At 34.9% G+C, this 20,483-nt stretch overlaps 1 pseudogene; it reads left to right on the plus strand.

The window, feature by feature from the left end:
• The window catches only part of LOC127834880 (polyubiquitin-C-like), a 321,474-nt pseudogene that overhangs the window by 183,489 nt on the left and 117,502 nt on the right, over window positions 1–20,483 (plus strand).

Consider the following 20,483-nt stretch of genomic DNA (forward strand, 5'->3'; position numbering starts at 1 on the left):
TCTCTTTTATATGTTTTCCTATAATATTGTTCAACAGTAATAGGTCCGATAAAATCTGGTTAGGTCCTGTACGTGTGTTATAATATTGATGCAATTCAAATGATGAACATTTATTTGTTTTTATTTCTTAAATGTATCACTTTGACATTTAACCGGTTTCTTAGATTGTATAAGCAGTTATAAATTTCTGTAAGTTTAATTCTTAATAAATAGTGATGTTGTTACTTATTTTGTTTCCTAGATAATGTTCTTTTTATAATAAATAGTGATGTTGTTACATAATTTGTTTCCTAAATACTGTTCTTTGTATGCCCCCAGATCGAATGATCAGGGGTATATCGTATTTGGCCTGTCTGTCTATCATTGTACTAGTGTGTCTGTGTGTCTGTCTCAAAACTTTAACCTTGGTCATAACTTTTGCAATATTGAAGATAGCAACTTGATATTTGGCATGCATGTATATCTTATGGAGCTGCACATTTTGAGTGGTTTAATGCCAATGTCAAAGTTCAAATACATGGCTTCAAAGTGGCGAAGTAGGGGGCATTGTTTTCACAAACACAGCTCTTGTTTAATGTTGAGCTTTTCATAGGTCTCAGTTTTAATGATGCATTGCTTCGTGTATGGCACAATTAAGGATGCGTTGTGCAATAATGGAAGATGCTTGAAATCTAAAAAGTGAATGTAACAATTGTCTTTCTAAATAATTTTGAGAAATAATAAACTGTTCAGTGCGTAGCTTCACATAATACATAATGTTAATTCCTTGAAACAGTGTAAAAATGAAAATATGCTTTAACTTTATATATAAAATCAACTGAAATCATCCAACCAATTTGCCATTACAACTTAATACTGTGTATGATGGAAAAAATGACGGTTCACTAGAATATATAGACACACACACACACATAAATGTAGAATAAGGTCGGAAACCCACCGTCTGCGGTAACCAAATGTTTTTACAAGTGGTATCCTCATTCCTTAAAGAAATTATGTCTCGCCTTTCATAACGCGTAAACATGCGAGTTAATGTTAACATATAATACTATACGATAACATGTACCGGTAGTTCTATACTAGAATAACATTTGTTATTGTGAGTTTATACCTTTTATAAATACTATTTCATATTAGCTACTTCACTGCATTGGGTCTTAATCATAGGGTGAATAAAACAAAAGGTGAATTATAGGAGCGAGCTTGTCGGTCGGTCCGTGTCCGCTCTCTAATTCAAGTATTTTTCATTTTATTTGGCGTAAAACGAGCTATCATGAGTCTTCACAACAATACATTACATGTAAGCAAACCTTTAAACTATTAAATTGCACACAAACATGTACTATAATTCAAAACAGCAGTTAGTACACGTGTAATCTGATAATTCATAACTACATGTACATTGTTCTAGTACTTATGCAGTTATTCTAATTTCAAGTTAGAATAATGTTTAACTAAAATGAAAGAGAAAACTTTTAATGGAATATCAATAGTTTGTTTATCGTGTCAACACATTGTTGTGTGAATTTCAATTTTAGTATGTTTTATATTCTTAATCCTCCAATGATGCAATTTTAAAGCATACGGAGATAACCAGCAGTCAATGAACCGATTGAACCAATACCAGTAATAATTTACTTCAATATTTACCAAAAGTATCCTGTTAGATTATATCAAGACATAGTTGTAGGCAAACATTAAATGTATAGGTGATTTATTCTTATTAACCAGGTTTTCCGAAGGAAAAAACTGGTTATTAGATTGGCGAATGCGGGCGGGCGGGCTGGCGGAACAAGCTTGTCCGGGCCATAACTATGTCGTTCATTGTCAGATTTTAAAATCATTTGGCACATTTGTTCACCATCATTGGACGGTGTGTCGCGCGAAATAATTACGTCAATATCTCCAAGGTCAAGGTCACACTTTGAGTTCAAAGGTCAAAAATGGCCATAAATGAGCATGTCCTGGCCATAACTATGTCATTCATTGTGAGATTTTAAAATCATTTGGCACATTTGTTCACCATCATGGGACGGTGTGTCGCACGAAAGAATCACGTCAATATCTCCAATGTCAAGGTCGCCACGACTAAAAATAGATTTTTTTAAAAACAAACTTACAAAGGGGGTTAATTTTGTTTGTTCATTTCAAAAGTTCAGTTTGAGTTTTCTCCCTTTATCAGATTTTTTTTCACAATGAAAACCTGGTTTTGTGACAGTTTTGTCCCTTGTTTTCTATATGTTATAAAGCAGTTCATTATTTAGGCCGTTAGGAGTCATAGTTTTAATGTATGTATACAAAATGTGTTGAGGGTTTTGAGAGGTAAGTAGCAGCTGGGGTGCGAGATGGTAGCAACTAATTCCGAGCGAGTTCCTGTTTTCGATTCTTGGTATTTTGCACGAATTTAATGTGTGACAGTGTCGATATATAAATACATGTGTTCCTTTTCCGTTTAAGAAGGTAAACGCACCAAACAGAAAAAATATCAGTGTAGTTGGTCGTAATCGGGTTATAATCAGCTCATTTCAATTTTCATTTAAAAATGCTTTGTCATTAATTGACATTTTTCCAGTCCATGTGCATTTGAATTTTGAGTTGCCATATAATTTCGCGTGTCTGAACTATATGTCATTGAAAGTGCCATAATTCTGATAATTGCTCTCTGTATGAATGATTTATATTTACCAGTTATGGATGTGTCATTTTGTAAATAATTATTAATTTATATATAAGTATTTGATAGGTTGTGTTCATTAGGGAATTCAATGTTCGTTGGTAATTGCCGCTAACAGATTCATAGGTTTTACATTATATAATAGCTTGGCTTTAAATGTTTTATAGTATCAGTATTGTCGATGTCTGCATGAACAGTTTAAAAAAAAGAGTTTCATTGTCAAACCAACGTGTATATGTTAAATAAGTGTAGTTTATATACACAATAATTACGGCATGCAAACATATTTTGGCTTTTTCTTTAAGTATTTTATGGCGTTCATATAAATAAAAATAACGTCCTATTTTCCGAGAGGGGTTAAGGTCATCGACAACAAGTCATTGTAGTGTAAAATTGACGATGTTAAATTGTAAGAGATAAAACTACCATTAACTCGCTATATAATCATCATTACATTCGAAATGTTAATCATCAATCTAGTAAACGGTTCAATTTATTAACGAAATAAATATTATATAAATGTATATATGGGTACTTCTGTGTATTTGCGTAATATTGTCATTCACTCCGTCCAAGCTAAATACACAATTGGTGTTAATTAAAATTATTAATGTAACCTAGAATGATTCAAAACGCGGTTGGTAAATTAGCGTGCAAATACAAGAAGCCGCGTATATTGGTATGTTGGGTACCTACTAGGGAGTGCTGTCCTGATATTCTTTTAGTTATATTGAAGGAAAAATGCTGGTTCGATTTGCTGTATCCGTGTCGTCACATGCTTAAGCTAACGCTTACATTTATGTAACAGAAAACTGATTACTATTAAGATCGTTTTGTTGAATCAGCATGTAATATATGATATGAACATACACAATCAACACATGATTATCGGGAGGCAATATGCGTATACAAAGATTAGTTTAAACTGTACGATGCATGTTGTTTCACATCATATTGATTACTTTTAAGAGACTAAATTTATTACACACATCGGGTTGGTCTGGAAATTAAAAATATAAAGTCGTATTTAATCGTATTGAATATTCTCTACTTTTTAGCTCACCTGAGCACAATGTGCTCATGGTGAGCTTTTGTGATCCCCTTTTGTCCGTCGTCCGTTGTGCGTCGTCAACATTTGCCTTTTCACAAGAGAGGCCACATTTATTGTCCGATCTTCATGAAATTTGGTAAGAAGTTTGGTCTCCATGATATCTTGGACGAGTTCGAAAATGGTCACGGACTCACGGTTGCTTTAAAAACACTCTACAGGCCACATTTATTGTCCGATCTTCATGAAACTTGGTCAGAAGATGTGTCCCAATATTATCTTGGATGAGTTCAAAAATGGTTTCGGTTGGTTTAAAAACATGTCCGCCAGGGGGCGGAGAATTTTCCTTATATGGCTATCGTAAAGACTTGTTAACACTCTAGAGGCCACATTAATTGTTTGATTATCATGAAATTTGGTCAGAAGCTTTGTATCAATGACATCTTGAACGAGTTCGAAAATGGGTCCGGTTGGTTGAAAATCATGGCCGCCAGGGGACGGAGCATTTGTCCTAATATGGCTAAAGTAAAACCTTGTTAATACTCTAGAGGCCACATTTATTGTCCGATCATCATGAAACTTGGTCAGAAGATTTGTCCCCATGGTATCTTAGACGTGTTCGAAAATGGTTCCAGTTGCTTGTAAAACATGGCCCCCAGAGGGCGGGGCATATTTCCTTATATGGTTATATAGGCTTTTCTAAAACGTTGTTAAAACTCTAGAGGCCACATTTATTTTCCGTTCATCATGAAACTTGGTCAAAAGATTTGTTCCAATAATATCTTTGACGAGTTCGAAAATGTTTCCGGTTTGTTGAAAAACGTGGCTGCCAGGGGGCAGGGCATTTTTCCTTATATGGCTTTTGTAAAACTTTGTTATCACTCTAGAGGCCAAATTTATTGTACGATCATTATGAAACTTGGTCAGAACATTTATCCCAATGATATCTTGTATGAGTTTGAAAATGGTTCCAGTTGGTTGAAAACATGGCCACCAGAGTGAGGGGCGTTTTTCCTTATATGGCTTTGGTAAAATATTGTTTACACTCTAAAGGTCACATTTATTTTCCAATCTTCATGCAACTTGGTCAGAAGATTTGCCCTATGATATCTTTATAAGATATAAAATAAAATTTCAAATAAAAACATTTTTGCTGTTTTTCCTCTCTCAAGAAGATTATGATGATCACAAAACTTGGTTCGTGATTTACAGCAACAAACATGTTTTATGCTATCTGAATATTCTTTATTTAATATTCTCGAAGTTTAATGTAGTAATACTTATTTCGCAGAAAATTAATTCAGGGAGAAAAAACTGTTCATAGCTTGAATTGTTGAATTCCATTCATGAATGCACACTTAATTACTCCAACTTGCCCTTATTAGCTGCGTGCAGAGCGACACAAATTAATACACATCTCTGAGTGAACCTTGTTGTTTTATTTTGAGATCAGCAACTTGATACCTTGTGCTATTTCTTTGATGTCTGGCATCATAGATAAGAGAACATATATTTTTTGAGGCACACAGTTTATTGACGAGTTCTGATTTTTTTTGTGATTATCAAAGATTTGTGTTTTAAAACGGATTTATTGATTTTTTAATTGGAAATATAATTGCCAGGTGAGTCGGAAAATAGTTCATGTTTGTTTAAAACAAAGATCTATTAATATACATAGATCTTTTTTTAATAAAAAGGCTCTCAAGGGGGTTTGCAGTTTTCTTGTATGTCTACAGTTGTTTATAGTGAAACAATTCGAATACTGTCAGTCACATTTTTAGTTCAGTCTGGATGACTCTTGCTGAGTACAGATGCTATCATATCTTGATTTAGTTTACTCAATTAGTTTAAATATTATCTTCAAACATGGTGACAATCTTTATGAGCATAATATTTTTTGCTCATGGTGAATTTTTGTGACCACCTTTTGTCCATTGTCTTCCGTTGTGCGTCATGAATATTTTCCTTGTTAACACTGGATAGGCCACATTTATTGTCGGATCTTCATGAAACTTTCTCAGAATAATTGTCCCAATGATATCTTGGACGAGTTCAAAAACTGTTTCGGATGATTGAAAACCTTGGCCAACAGGGGCGGGGCATTTTTCCTGATATCTTAGTAAAAACTTGTTAACACTTAAAGTCACAATTATTGTCCAGTCTTCATGAAACTTGGTCAGAATTATGTTTTAATGATATCTTGGATGAGTTCAAAAATGGTTCCGGTCTGTTGAAAAACATGGCTGCCAGGGGGCCATTTCTAGTTTATTCTTCATGAAACTTGGTTAGAACATTTGTTGATATAAGTCTGTTGATGTAAGCACATGATTAATGGTGGAACACTAGCCAAACTAGGATACTTAAATATGATATTACAGTGCAATATATCCAAGTGGTGATCTTCGAAAAGCGGTCACATGTTTTTAGCAGTAAGTCTCAATTTCGAGAGAAAAACAGTACACTTATATTAATTGTGTAGTTTAACTATAAGAATAATTGACCATCCTCCTTTTATTTTTTTGAGCGGGAGCTGTAATTTTGTGACCCGTTTAGAAATTTCGCAGCGAGTAATGTTGAGACAGCGAATATTAATACGATATAAACGCTTATCACTTACTTGCTGATATGGCGAAAAATACCTGTCTCGGTACGGTACGTCGCTATCTTGTTTGTCATGTGATTGCCTCTTCTGATTATAGAAGCCTACTGATAGCAATATCACATGTTGCTGTTGTTTAACATGGTCGAAATGTTTAAACTAAATTATATTACAATAATAAACCCCGATCGACTTCAAAAATTTTATCTGATGTGGACACGTTCTAACGAAATGATTGACCTCCTTTAGAGAACTATAAAGAAGGCCTTTAAGTGAAGGCAAATAAACAGGTACATTTCATTTACTGTACGATTAATATACCATGTATACTATTTATCGTTTTACATGTTCATGTTCATAAATAGTGGTAATATGACAATAACGTTTAATTTCTTAAGTTTCGTTTTCCATATTGTTTTATTTGTATCAATTATGCAAGATATGGATCAAACATAAATTATGAGCGTTTACATTGACGAAAATGCGGTTACTCACAAATAATATTTAGTATTAAGAAGTTACAATTTTAAGAGTAGGTGGTTAATGATTTCAGTCCACTTTCGATTTCGATGCACGTATCATCGACAAGAAGTATTTTATTGTTTTTCTTTAAATGCCTTGTGCAGAGATTTCATAAAGATATAGAACATTCGCAAAAAGTTCTACGCGGTTTTCCTAAAATTTTGTCTTTGACCATAGTAAGAAAGACCATGGCCTTAAAATAATGTTGGTCTTGCGTAAAGCGTTTCCATTATACGCTATTTTAGCCAAGTTATTTCGTAAGTTTTAAACCGAACGTTAAAAATGAGCAATAATATGAACTCATAATAAGAGTATTCAAAAATAACGAAATGTATTTTGATTTTTAAAATTACACAAACTTAAATGGTAGTTCTTTATTTCATTCCTCTTTCGATTTCGATGTACACTGTATTCTACATGAATGTACCGATGCAAAATATGCAGCTTTCATATAGATGTTGAAAATACACAATTAGTGCTTTGAATTTTACGTTCACCATATGAGTAGAAAGTGTGTTTCAGTTATTTGGAAATAACTGCGGATTAAAGGTATAGATGGGAATAGGTTGCAATAGTTAGATTATTAAGAACTTTCATGTCAGAGTAAAAGCAACCTTGGTTACATAAGAAATGTGAGTTTTTCTCGACGCATCGGTTTTAATAGATTTCATAAGAGTCAAGCTATACCGTTAGCTTCGAACTCAAAAATGTGAAATAGCGGGTCATATTCAGAAAAGACAGACATTTTTTTTAAGTCACATTACTCTAAGAAAATCTCTATTGCTGAACTTGCTAATTCGTCTTTTTAGCTATCTTATACGTTTTAGTAAAATGTTTATATCGGAAATTATTGTGTACGGTACAAATAGATTTTAAGCTCAACTGATTGCTCAGGTGAGCTTTTGTGACCGGTCTTTGTTCGTCGTCCGTCCGTCCGTTAACATTTGTTCGTAAACACTCTAGAGGCCACATTTCTTGTCCGATCTTCATGAAACTTGGTGAGAAACTGGGTCGTGTCGGGTCAAAAACTAGGTCACTAGGTCAAAAAAAGAAAAACCATGTAAACACTGTAGAAGTCACATTTCGTGCCCAATCTTCATGTAACTTTGTCAAAATGTTTGTCTTAATGATATGTTGGTTGAGTTCAAAAGTGGTTTGGGTCCGTTGAAAAACATGGCCGCCAGTGGGCGGGGCAGTTTTCCCTATTTGGCTATAGAGAAACCTTGTAAACACGCTAGAAGTCACAATTTTTGCCCAATCATCATGAAAGTTTGTCAAAACATTGGTTTTATTGATAACTCGGACGAGTTCGAAAATGGTCCAGATCGGTGAAAAAACATGGCCGCCAGTGGGCGGGGCATTTTTCTTTATACGTATAAAGTGAAAACATGTGAACACTCTAGAAGTCACATTTTTGGCCCTATTTTCATGAAATTTGGTCAAAATGTTTGCCTTAATGATATGTTGGTTGAGTTTAAAAGTGGTTCCGGTCCGTTGAAAAACAAGGCCACCAGAAGGCAGGGCAGTTTTCCTTATTTGTCTATAAAGAAACTTTGTAAACACTCTAGAAGTCACAATTTTTGCCCAATCATCATGAAAGTTGGTCAAAACATTGGTTTTATTAATTTCTCGGACGAGTTCGAATATGGTCCAGATCGGTAAAAAAACATGGCCGCCAGTGGGCGGAGCATTTTTCTCTATATGTATATTGTGAAAACATGCGAACACTCTAGAAGTCACATTTTTGGCCCAATTTTCATGAAATTTGGTCAGAACATTTGTTTCCTTGATACGAGAGTTGAGTTCAAAAATGGTTCCGGTCAGTTGAATAGCATGGCTGCCGGGGGGCAGTTTTCTTATATTAATACAGTAAAAAAAGCTTGTGAACACTCAAGAAGTCACATTTTTTGCCCAATCATCATACAACTTGGTGAACAGATTGGTTTTATATATATCTCAGATGAGTTCGCAAATGGTCCCGATCGGTTAAAAAAACATGGCCGCAAGGGGGTGGGGCAGTTTTCCTTATGTGACTAGAGAGAAACCTTGTGATCGAACACTATAGAAGTCACATTTTTTGCCTAATCATCGTGAAACTCAGTCAATACATTGGTTTTATTGATTTCTCTGACAAGTTGGAAAATTGCTCAGATCGGTGAAACACAGTTTTTAGCTCACCTGATTGCTCAGGTGAGGTTTTAGGATTGGTCTTTGTCCGCCGTCCGTCCGTCCACATTTCGTTTGTAAACACTTTAGCATTCACATTTCTTAAGCATTCTTTATTAAAGTTGCTGAAAGATCTCGTTCAAGTTTGATAATGAGCAAAATCACAATTAATGCCATAAGTATTGCCCTTAGATTGTCAAAATTTTCATTATATTATACAAAATCCTTGTAAACACTCTAGAAGTCACAATTTTGTTTCAGATTTATGAATCTTGGTCATAATATTTATTTTTGCAAACAATTTAGTTTGATGTTTGGTAAGGGGGGGGGTCAACTCAAAATATAGGTAACCAGGTCAAATCTTACAAAAACAATTACACTCCATACGCCAGAGTTTTGGTTCAATAATAATGAAACTTGACCAGGATGTTTGTCTGGACAAAATCTAGGTCAAGCTTGACATTTAGTAAAGATTGAATGAACCGACTCCTCTCAGGTGAGCGAACTAGGGCCATCTTGGCCCTCTTTTTTAATATTGTTGTGAATGAACTGAATAAGACGTACCGCTTTACGCATGCACAATGTTAATAACTGCTTTGTAGTGTCTGAAATTTGTCAATAACGTGCGTGATTTGTGAAGCTAGCTAGACTCTCTGGATTTTAGGACAATAATTCGGACGTGGTTTTTTTTTATTAAATAATTAAATATTGAATATTAAATATCGAACGATTCCAAAACATATTTCGGATTTTGTGTTTGCCATGCATACTTGGGAGCTTCGATAGAAATAAAATTATTGTTATCGCCTCGATATTCGATTTCGTAAATCGTGTTTATGGTGACAGTGTTTAGCATTTGATACAATCATTCAAAAAGTGTGAATTTAAAATCAAAATAGATAAACGGATGGAATAACAGAAAATGAAATTACAAATCTTTGTTACTTTATTATCATAAGAACCGGATTTAAGTTGTCGTCGAGGAAAGTGTGTAGTTTACTTTAAATTTTGCTGTTTGACGAATCTTCTTAAAGCAAAAATAGAGGCATCGATTAAATATACAGATGAGTTTCAGTTTCAATCGATATTTGTATTATCCAAATTGTGTGCTACGTGTCATAATAATTATGTTCGCTTCTTTCGTTGAGTTGTGGCTTAATTTTATTGATCACCGTTGGCTAAGGCTAATAATGAATGTGAACGCCATTTAGCTCAGTATAACTGAGCCGCGCGATCACATTCTTTTCTCATATGAAAAATCGGCCCGGTTCAGCGGGAAGATATAATTTATATTTGCCCGCTAGATACGAATTACGGCCCGCTCGCGACGTCATTTTGTTACTTTTTATAGTAACGATATGTGATATATATATACATAACATGTTCATTTCATTGAACGCATATTTTTCCCAGTTAACATATTTTCAAAAATAACGCAAACGATTGGTAATCCAACGTATGGGACTTGTTGAACCGAATCGGTTATACCGATGCATGTACGTTCCTTAAATCGGTTAGCACTGATCAAGTTATTTCTTTACATAAAAACAGATTACAAAACCAGTACGTCACATATTGGACTGTCAGTGTCACATAACTACCTCAGCGATTCAATATAAGAAACAAAAAAACAGTATTCGAAAGATCATCGTATATTTGTACTATTGAAAATAGAAAGAAACAAACCCATAGGATACTATGCTATAAATAACGACGGACGAGATAGACAGGCAGACAGACAGAAAGACATTTTTTCCAGTAAAACTCATTGTATTAGTGTGAAGTTTAATCGGTATAATCAACCATCCCTCTATGAGGCGGTCAATTACCGCCGATTTGCCAGCTCCAATGACTTGTTGCTTAACATAGGTTTGACTGTAATTTATTGCGGAATGCCAATATAATAGTTGTTATTCGGAACGCTCCAGTCTGTGGTTTTCCGAGCACGCGCGGTAGGTACAAACAAAAGCTGACTAGCATATTTTAAAAGCGAGTGAATCAATAATTCCTCTTATCTCTGAATTGTAAACACCACTTTTTCTGCTCAAACGTTCGCTTTAGTTGATACAAATACCATGGTCGACAGGTTTAAACTGATTCCTTTTACTTCCATAAAGCTCGAGAGGATCCGATTGATTTCCTATGTGTTTTATGTTGAGAACATTGTGCAAAGATAAGAGTCAAGCTCTTTCGGAGAACGTTAACGAAGGCGTTGCGATAAAAGCATAAAAATAGGTAAATTTCATTTAATATAGATAAATTCATCATATAGAATATTTATAACTTTATTTTGCATATGAATAGCTGTACCATATATGACAATAACGTTTAATGTGTATTGTTTCGTTTTCCATATTCTTCATTCGTGTAAAAAACAGATTTAAAACTAAATGACAGTTAATGATTTCAATCCACTTTCGATTTCGATGTACAAAGTATTGTTCATGCACGGTTAATTGGCCATTAAATTTATTTATGAAGTTTTTCTAATGCTTTGTGTAGAGCTTTCAAATAGATATAGAACACTCACAATAACTGCTATGCGGTTTACCTTCAAGTTTGACTTTGGCCATAATTTGATTAAAAATCTCAGACAAAAACCGACCATGGCAATATGGGTCTTGCGTGCAAAGCAGCCGCTTCTATAAACCTTATTTGAGCCAAATTATTCCGCAGTTTTTAGATGGTCGCTAAGCGACCTTCTAATATGGTTAGTCTAAAATTCAGGTCGAAACGCCATAGCTACTAGGAGCCCAATACCCGCTTACTACGCGTATCCGCGCGAGAAAGAGTTGTATAATTTATGCAAGAGGTTTGAGTACTCAAATTATATTCATTCACAAATGGAAACATGATATTAATATCGTGTTAAATGCAATAGTTTCGAACGGTGCTTTTATAGAAAAGAATCAATAAAAAATGATCGTTTTGTTCGTGTCGCGGAGGAGATTGTTTATGAATGAATAAAATAGTCCACTTTCTGCAGCGTCTTCATAACTTAGTATTTTTGCTCAGTCCATTCACAATATGAGGCTGATAATAGATGCGCCTGTCGATAAACAAAGAAAAGTCCACGGGCGATAACAACGCAATAGGTTACGCTCTCACATACACCTCAATGACGTAGTACAGGTCATTCGTAAATTGAGGCTATTAATAGATTCGGGAAAAAGTTAACGCTTATTTATATTCTCAATTTATATAAAACGTTGATCATAAGCTCAACAATAACTTCAGCAATACGATAGACAAAAACAAAAAAATGTTTCATAATCGCTAAACCCGAATATAACAAACAATTTATAATAATAATACGAATGACCTGTTTCGTAACCTCGTTCATGCTACTACAGCGGGTATTTCTGGAAAACGTTCTTTGGTTCTCAACAGATAGCGGCGATCTTTTGTATTTACGGATGCTAGCAACGCAATAGTAGAAGGTTAGTAGAAGGTTTAGCTTGTTTATATTCACAGTTCTCAATACATAGACAGTTGGATATGAGTTCATCAATTACTACAGGCATATTATTGGCAACCTCGAAAATGCTTTATAATCGCTAAAACCGAAAACAACTAAATATATTATATTAAGTATATTTATAACAATAAATATCTTTTAAAAATGTAGTCGGCGTATACGCTGACTTTGAAATAAAGTTTGCAATTTACTTTTCTAAATAAATAAATACAATTAAACAAAAGTTAAACTATTGTGTTGTGTTTTTCACTTGTAAGTTGCATATTCACCGCATTAAATGTGTGTTAGCATTGTCAAACCACACATTAGTGCGAGTAGATAAAAAAATATACTACGGGAGAGCACTTCATATGTGTCCTCATATGCCTGGTTATGAGTATCTTTCTTCACTATCGAAATATGTCGTATGTTGATATTTGATTTAAACGCAGTTTTCTTTCGACACATTTAAATCACAAGTCAATAGTGCCGTCATGCGAAAATGGGACTTAAGCGTTTCGGCAAGCGTTTGTTAAACCCAACATGTGCTTTTGCGCAGTCAGGCCATTGGCGATGCTGTTCGCTATAAAATCACTCAATATGTTATGTTTCTCCTTACCAGAAGGAGAGATAGCTGAGTGAGCTATTTATATGATGGGCGCATATGGAATAAGACCCATTTTCGCATGACGAGGGTCATTACAAATCTGATTGCGAATTGAAAATGCCACATTTAAGAACAATGCTTTTTGATACAAAATTGAATTCAAAATAGCAAACTTGATAATAATGGCAGCCTATCCACACATTAAGAAATGATTTCCAGACGTGCTGACCAAGTACGGCAAACATTGTGGTATGATAATTAAACGATTTTCTCTTATCGTGACACTATACTATTTCGCTAATGAATATTTTCTCATCTTTGAGGCGAAAGTGACATTCTGCGAGATGGATTGTAACGCGTAATTGTAACAGGGCCACAATTTGTGTCGTTTGAGCATACTGAGAGTAGTCCGGAATTCCTTACACTGAACAGTGCTACATCCTTTGAATTGAGCACATACGCAGTGATGTAGCAAAAATTCAGAGGTTGTATCTCGAATCAGCTTATTAAATATTCGAAAATATTCATGTTGGCGTTATGTAAAAGTCACTAAGATGCAAACTGAGTAAAACAGCTACGCCTTAAAGCGCATTAGTGCTCTATACCTATTTTTATGTCAGCGTTGTTCACTTCGTGTGAACTGCTCGGTTAACAAGTAAAGCATAAACAGCAATGTTTATATACTTTTATACCTCCATATACAAGATACGAAGCTTATTGTATATTTTGAATTTGTATATGGTGTCAAAAACCAAAAGTTTTGTACCCGGAACTTTCATTACGAATTTATATTCTTGGTGAGATAGTTATTTGATATTAGAAAATAGAAAAAAATATTCCTTTAATATGATGGTAACTGCAAATTTTCTTTTTATTAAGTTCTCATTACCATTTTCATCATACTTTCTATGCTTTCAGAACGTCCAAAAAGCATGTTGTTTTTATGTTGTCTAAGTTATTTCTATGAAATAATAAGGATGATAAAAAGTGCACACAATACTCGACCCACACACTTTATAAAGTTGAATGGCGTGTGTTCATTTCAAACTTGCGATTGATTTTGAAAAATGAATTGCGTGTTAAATTATGCAAAAGCGAACATCTTCAGTGCCTTCAGCGCTTTGATTATTATAATATGAAAGCAAACTGCATATACGTTTTTTTTTTCACATGTAGGTTAGCGCAAAATATATGAAAGTAATGTGTGTAACTCTATGGTAAAATTTGATGGTATATGTTGTACATTTGGCAACAAATTGCTACTGTTAATTTTAGGTATATGTTCTTTTATTAATCACATGTTGTTAAGTGATGTTTAAATACCTTGATTTGTAGCATGTGTACCATGCAAGAGCTTATGTTGAGGTAGCATACATGAATGTGTTTGTTTGTTTGATTCAATATTCTAGGTTTGCGTGTTTAACTTTATTCAAAGGTTTAGTGTTTGACATTCAGAATGTGTTACTGCGAAATAATATATTTATTCGTAAGAAACGTTTAATGCAGTATTGCGCTGTGATACATTTATTCATGAAATATCACTTTGCGTCGTTTAGTTTAATTTGTTTCCGTAAGGTACACTTTTAAATAAAAAAGATACTTTATCCTTAGTTTATGTCAGAAAATGCCATTGTCTTTCTGCATTTAAATGCATAACTGACCCACGTCATGCAAACGTATGTCGTTTGCATTATGCGGCCAGAGTGACTGCAAACCAGCCTGTGCAAACGCAAGGTCTGTTCAGAAGCTACTTTGTCCGCCATAAAGTCACTCAAGTATTCAATCCCTCATTATCGGTCAGGTCGGCTCCTGAACAAATTGCGCGAATGCAGAGGACGGCAATCAGTAGCGCCAATTATTGTATAGCTCAGTAGTCACGAGGAAAATTGAAATACGAACTGAACAAAGTAACACAACATGCAAAATGTGGTCCATATGTGGAACAGACAAAAACTGTCGAATACAGTTTCCGTACCAACAATGTCATCGTTACCTCGGCAACCTCCATGTTATCGCGGCCTCCTTATTTGCATGAAATTGACATGCACGTATGTTCACACTATCATACAATTACTTATAAAATACATTGTGCATCTATAAAATAGATGTATACGTCACACGTAAAGCCATTTTGTAATCATAAGATTGTAAATAAAAGGAAACAACGATCTTGTACTAGCGCGTATTTGAACGCTCGTTTACCTATAACGAGTCAACGACCATTGTTATCTTTTGTTTATGTTATTAATGGAGCAAATATCAGATGTGTGTATGTAATCGGACAAAATTCTGCCTCAACAAAAAGATAAAGGTGGGCGCAAGTAGCTAAATACCATCGCGTAACAGATTCACGGCCGTTGAAATATTCATTAATCATAAATAAGCCCGGCGAAATGGATGTTTCTTACTATTTTTGATTTTTACTTTTTTAATTTGTCACGTTACAAATACGTTGATAACAAGTGAAAATAATTATACGTTGTAGATTTACGAGTGTGATTTTTATTTTATTAAAAGATTGTAAAAGTCATCACATACATTGTTAAACAAGTAGAGTAGCCGACTCCTCTCCTGATACTTCTCTTAAGTTCGGTAAAGGTTCTGGTCTAAAGAGTTCTGAGGTGGACCTCCGCTATTGGGGTACAAAAGGCGGTGTCGACTTCATAGCTGTGCACAAGAAATGAGTTTTCAATAGGAAGGCAGTTATTTTTGTGACATTATATGCGGCATTTGTTATTGGTAAACATTTATTTTGTTGCATTTCTTCTGTTACGCCACGTAATAATGAATAATAAATTGCTTGTATGTGAGATTTATTTTGAGATTTGCATACATGCTTTTCGTATCAATAGCGCCATATGACATGATTATACTTATAAAATACCGAGATACTTGCGTGAGGCAAATATAGGTCTTTGTTGACAAAGGCTACAACATCATTACACAAGTCTTCTTTTGCTTAACACCGTTTTAGCCATTTATAGTATGCTACTTAATCTGAAACCACATATAATTAAACAATGTGCGACACAAACTTAACGGACTTTTTACTGTTGTTTTGTTTGTTTAATATATTATTAAAAACAAAACAAGAATCACTATAAATTTAAATGGCGTTTATATTTCATTGGTTGGCAAATAGAAATGTGTCGTAAATCACTTCGCAGATGGTGTAAAGACCTGATACTATGCGAACCACCATTCCCATCGTCGTGTGGACATTTTAATAAAAGCAATGAACTATCAAATAAGGATTTACACTGCAGGTGTATAAACGTACTTGGATGCAAATTATTAGTTGTGCGATGCTTTTTTTTACTCTTGGGTAGAGCTCGCGAACATTGAATCAAGGTTCATAATGCCGATAAATCTACTAACAAGCAATCGGCAAATTGTGAGTATAAAGGATGTAGCCTCAAGGCCCCTACGATATAACAGTTGGTTGTACATGTACAAAGTGAGCATATGAATGCAGAGCTGTTTGCATGCAATGTTCCAAAATTTCACAAAAAGGTAGCGCGTGCCTCTGAGTTCATAGTCCAATACCAATGCGTGGAGTGTAAGACTTGCTTCTGCAGTAAACCGCTGCTAGCCGAGCATTAGTACCTTCATATGATGGAGAAATTACGAAGCTTTTCCAGCTTTATCGACTTGCGAAGGCATCGCGAGGTTCACATCATAAAAACCTCGCTTAAGTGCCAGTTTTGGACGCGGTATGTCTCAGATGCATGCTGTAGACCTAAAATCGAACATCTGTTCCACGCTGCTTTTAAAAACACCAATTTGCGAATGTATTTTTGCGTCGTGTGCAGAAGAGACTTCCGATCAGATGAGAAGATGTTTTTACACCGTCGCGAGCACCAGAACCTCTGTCAGTGCGGAGTTTGTTTCCAGGACTTCTCGAACGAAACAGAGTATTTTAAACACATGGAGACACATGAGAACTACACGTTTATGGAGTGCTGTGAAGATATGGGTCAGGAGAGTCTGAATGCCCACCTAAATATATATTATAGTGTTCTGGGACTTAGAATAGTTAATTTGTTGGTTGTGTCAAGTTCTATTTCACAAGAGGCGCAGCCTCTTAATTCTCTCATTGTCTTGATAGGTTTCTGAGAGTGTTTTCTTTAATTATGGAGTGTTTTTAATCACCCTCGACAAAATGGTAGATCGGATTATAGGAATTAATTGTGTCTATCCGTAACTTAGTCTGTCCTTAAAACTATCGTTTCCGCGCCATATCTGCTATACCCTTTGACGTATTTGCATGAATCTTGCCTCAGATGTTAAGGCAATAAGATAATGTGTAGGAGGCACGTGCCACTAATAATCGCTCAAGCTTAAGGTCGTCCTTAAATGTCAAAAGTTTGAGCCTCATTTTTGTGTTCGCTCCATAATTTCTTAACCTCTGAATAAGTTTCTTGAAACTGGACTGTAACATGTTTAGGTCCTTACGATGTTATGCAGAAGGCCTGAGTAAGTCACGAGGTCAAGATCCTTTTTCAAGCTTAAAGGTTTGTGCCTCCATGCTTGAGTCAACTTAATATCTCCTATACATTTTACAAGATTTTCATGAAACTTGCCTAAAATGATAAAGGCATTGAGAAGATGTGTCTTTAATGCGGGCTCAAGATAAAGGTTGTACTTAAAGGTTAAACTGTTTTTGAGTCTCCATTGTCTTCTCCATATCTTATGGACGCCTCAAAGGATTTTTATGAAACTTTGCTGAAATGTTGAGGGTATGAGAAAATTAACGAAAGGCATCAGTCAATAACGTCTGCTCAAGGCCAAGATAATACATGAATGTCAAAGGTGTTTTTTTCATGTCCGACCCATTTCTCCTACACCCATTACGTGATATTCATTGAACTTGGTATATTTATGTGGCCAGCCCGGGTCTCCTATTCACCCAATGGAAGGATTTTCAGAAACTTGTCTACAATGTTTAGGTCTTTTAGACAATGTGCAGAAGGCTTCAGTCAGTCACACCTGCGTAAGGTGAAGTTAAACGTGCAGGTCAAAAGTTTAAGATTCTATTTTCGTGGCCCGGCCATAGTTTTTATATCTCTTGGCTTCTATGTTTAGATCATGGATATTATGTGCAGAAGTATGAAGGCATGAGTAAGTGATTTAAGCCTGCTGTAAGTCAATATCATACTTGACGGTCTACTTTTGAGCCTCTATTTTCGTGCCTAGTCCACATCTCCTAAATATATTTGAGGATAACATGGAACTTTACTACAATTGTAAGGTAATTGAAACGATGTGCAGAAGACATGAGTCAGTCACGCCGGCTCAAGGTCAATGTCGTACTTTAAGGTCAAAAGTTTGACTTTTTCTGTTGTCCAAACAATATTCTATTTACCCATCGAAGAATTTCCATCAATTGTTGTCAAAATGTTTAAGCGATTGGACAGATGTGCAGAAAGCACGAGTCAGTCAAGCAAGCTGAAAATACAGTCGACATGGCTATATAGCTATCTCTAAGAAGTCCTTGTTGGTTATTGGCAAGTATCATGGTGAATATCGCGTGTCTTATCATGTGTTGTGTTAAGGTCTTGTGTATCTCCCCTAAATGCTTCCTGACGATCGACATTATTTAGTGAAAATGTCATCGATTGTGCATTATATTTCAGAAATCGTGTACGTAAAATAAAATAAAACCGCAACATCGTGGTTGTTATAACATATTTTCGGATCACTAGTAATTCTTCAGAATAAAAAACGACTTTGTGGACGGACGGAAAGAACCAAAGTACGGACAGGGGAGAACTACAAAGGAACGTATGGCGAGACCGAAGGACGGATGGACAAAGCGTCGTCTTTATGCTTCCTCATAACATTCTTTTTTCAGTCGGAAAAATAAAAAATGTCCATCCATGTTCTTAAACAATTTAAATGTGTATTGATTTTAATAAGGGAACTAAAAATACAATTCACATCATCCTCGTGACATGGTAATTTAAATTACTTGTTGACACCCGATACATTGCAAAGAATGATGCATAAAGAGAAGTTGATAAGTTATTAAACAAGAATGACAGTTATTCTGATATTATCTAATGATATAAACATATTTTAACATCGTTTAATTATTGTAAGCCATTTGAACTTTAGGACATGATATGTGCTGTAATTGGTAATTGGAGAAGCCTATCAACGCGTATGAGGCGCACGGATTTAAAAGAAAATATTTATGAACGCATTTTTATCAGGAAGTTCAACAGTTATTATACTATTATTCTATAACCAGGTTTTAGTAAAGCTATAAAATAGAAAAATATGCATTTTTAACTTTAAACAGTTTTGCAACAGCTAAGAACTGATGTTTTAGTTGCAATACTGTTGGCATTTTTTAATGTCATAGCATTTTGATTGCATTTGTAGAAACATATTTTAATTAATTTATAACATAAAACAGCTAATTCCAATGCCAAAAACAGAATATTTTAATCAAATATGGCAGTAACATGTAATTTCCTAACTTTTGGCGGCCATCTTGAAAATGGCGGCCATCTTGAAAATTGGAGATGGGTCCATAGCTAAAATTGAATAAAATACTTAAATCTACAAATGTGCCAAGTTTGTTGCTTTTATCAAAAAGTGAACAATTTCACTGAATACAAGCACCATATGATCTTGCTATCGATAGGTCCCGACGGGATGTTTTTTTTTAATTTTACACACACTCATATTAAACACATGTTACAAAAAATGATTTGACTCCTGAAGAGACAAACAGATGTTGAGTCGCTAGGAATTTCGTAAGTCGGTCGGGTAACTCCCAACAAATGTTTTTTTAAGGTCAGCATCAAATGCAAAAAAAGGAACAAAATTTCAACAACAATTCTAAAATGATACGATTAAAACGGAAATATATCTTGAAATTAATAAATCCAAAATAACAAAGAGCAGATATGAATGCATAGCTATATTTATCTATACCAGTCCATATAAACCGCCCCTAAAGAGCCTGTGGTACAATATGCTAGTGCAGTGCATTACTTTGCTAATCGATCGCTTAAAATTTCAAGATGGTTGACATTTGCAACATTTAGTACAATTGTTAGATTTTTCGGAAATTAGTGAAATGGTTTCGACATTACCGTCCATGTCCGTACCAGCCGCTCAACAATCAGAAATCAATATTATTTCCCGGACATTTGGACCGGCAACATAGATTTTCAATCGTACTTGTCTTTAAAACGTCGGTCAGGTCCCATGGCATTTTTCCTGATTTTGTGAAGCGACCCTGGCCCCTCACTTTGTGAAAAATGAGTCGCGAACTTTTCACAATTGTGAAAAAAATGAGTCGCGAGCTTCTGAAAATTGTGAAAAACGAACCGCGATCTTTTCCAATTGTGATATTGAGTTGTTTAAGAATTAGCATAGTTAAAGCATGTTTATAAA

The sequence above is a fragment of the Dreissena polymorpha genome, chromosome 6 (assembly GCF_020536995.1).
Source record: "Dreissena polymorpha isolate Duluth1 chromosome 6, UMN_Dpol_1.0, whole genome shotgun sequence".
NCBI lineage: Eukaryota > Metazoa > Mollusca > Bivalvia > Myida > Dreissenidae > Dreissena > Dreissena polymorpha.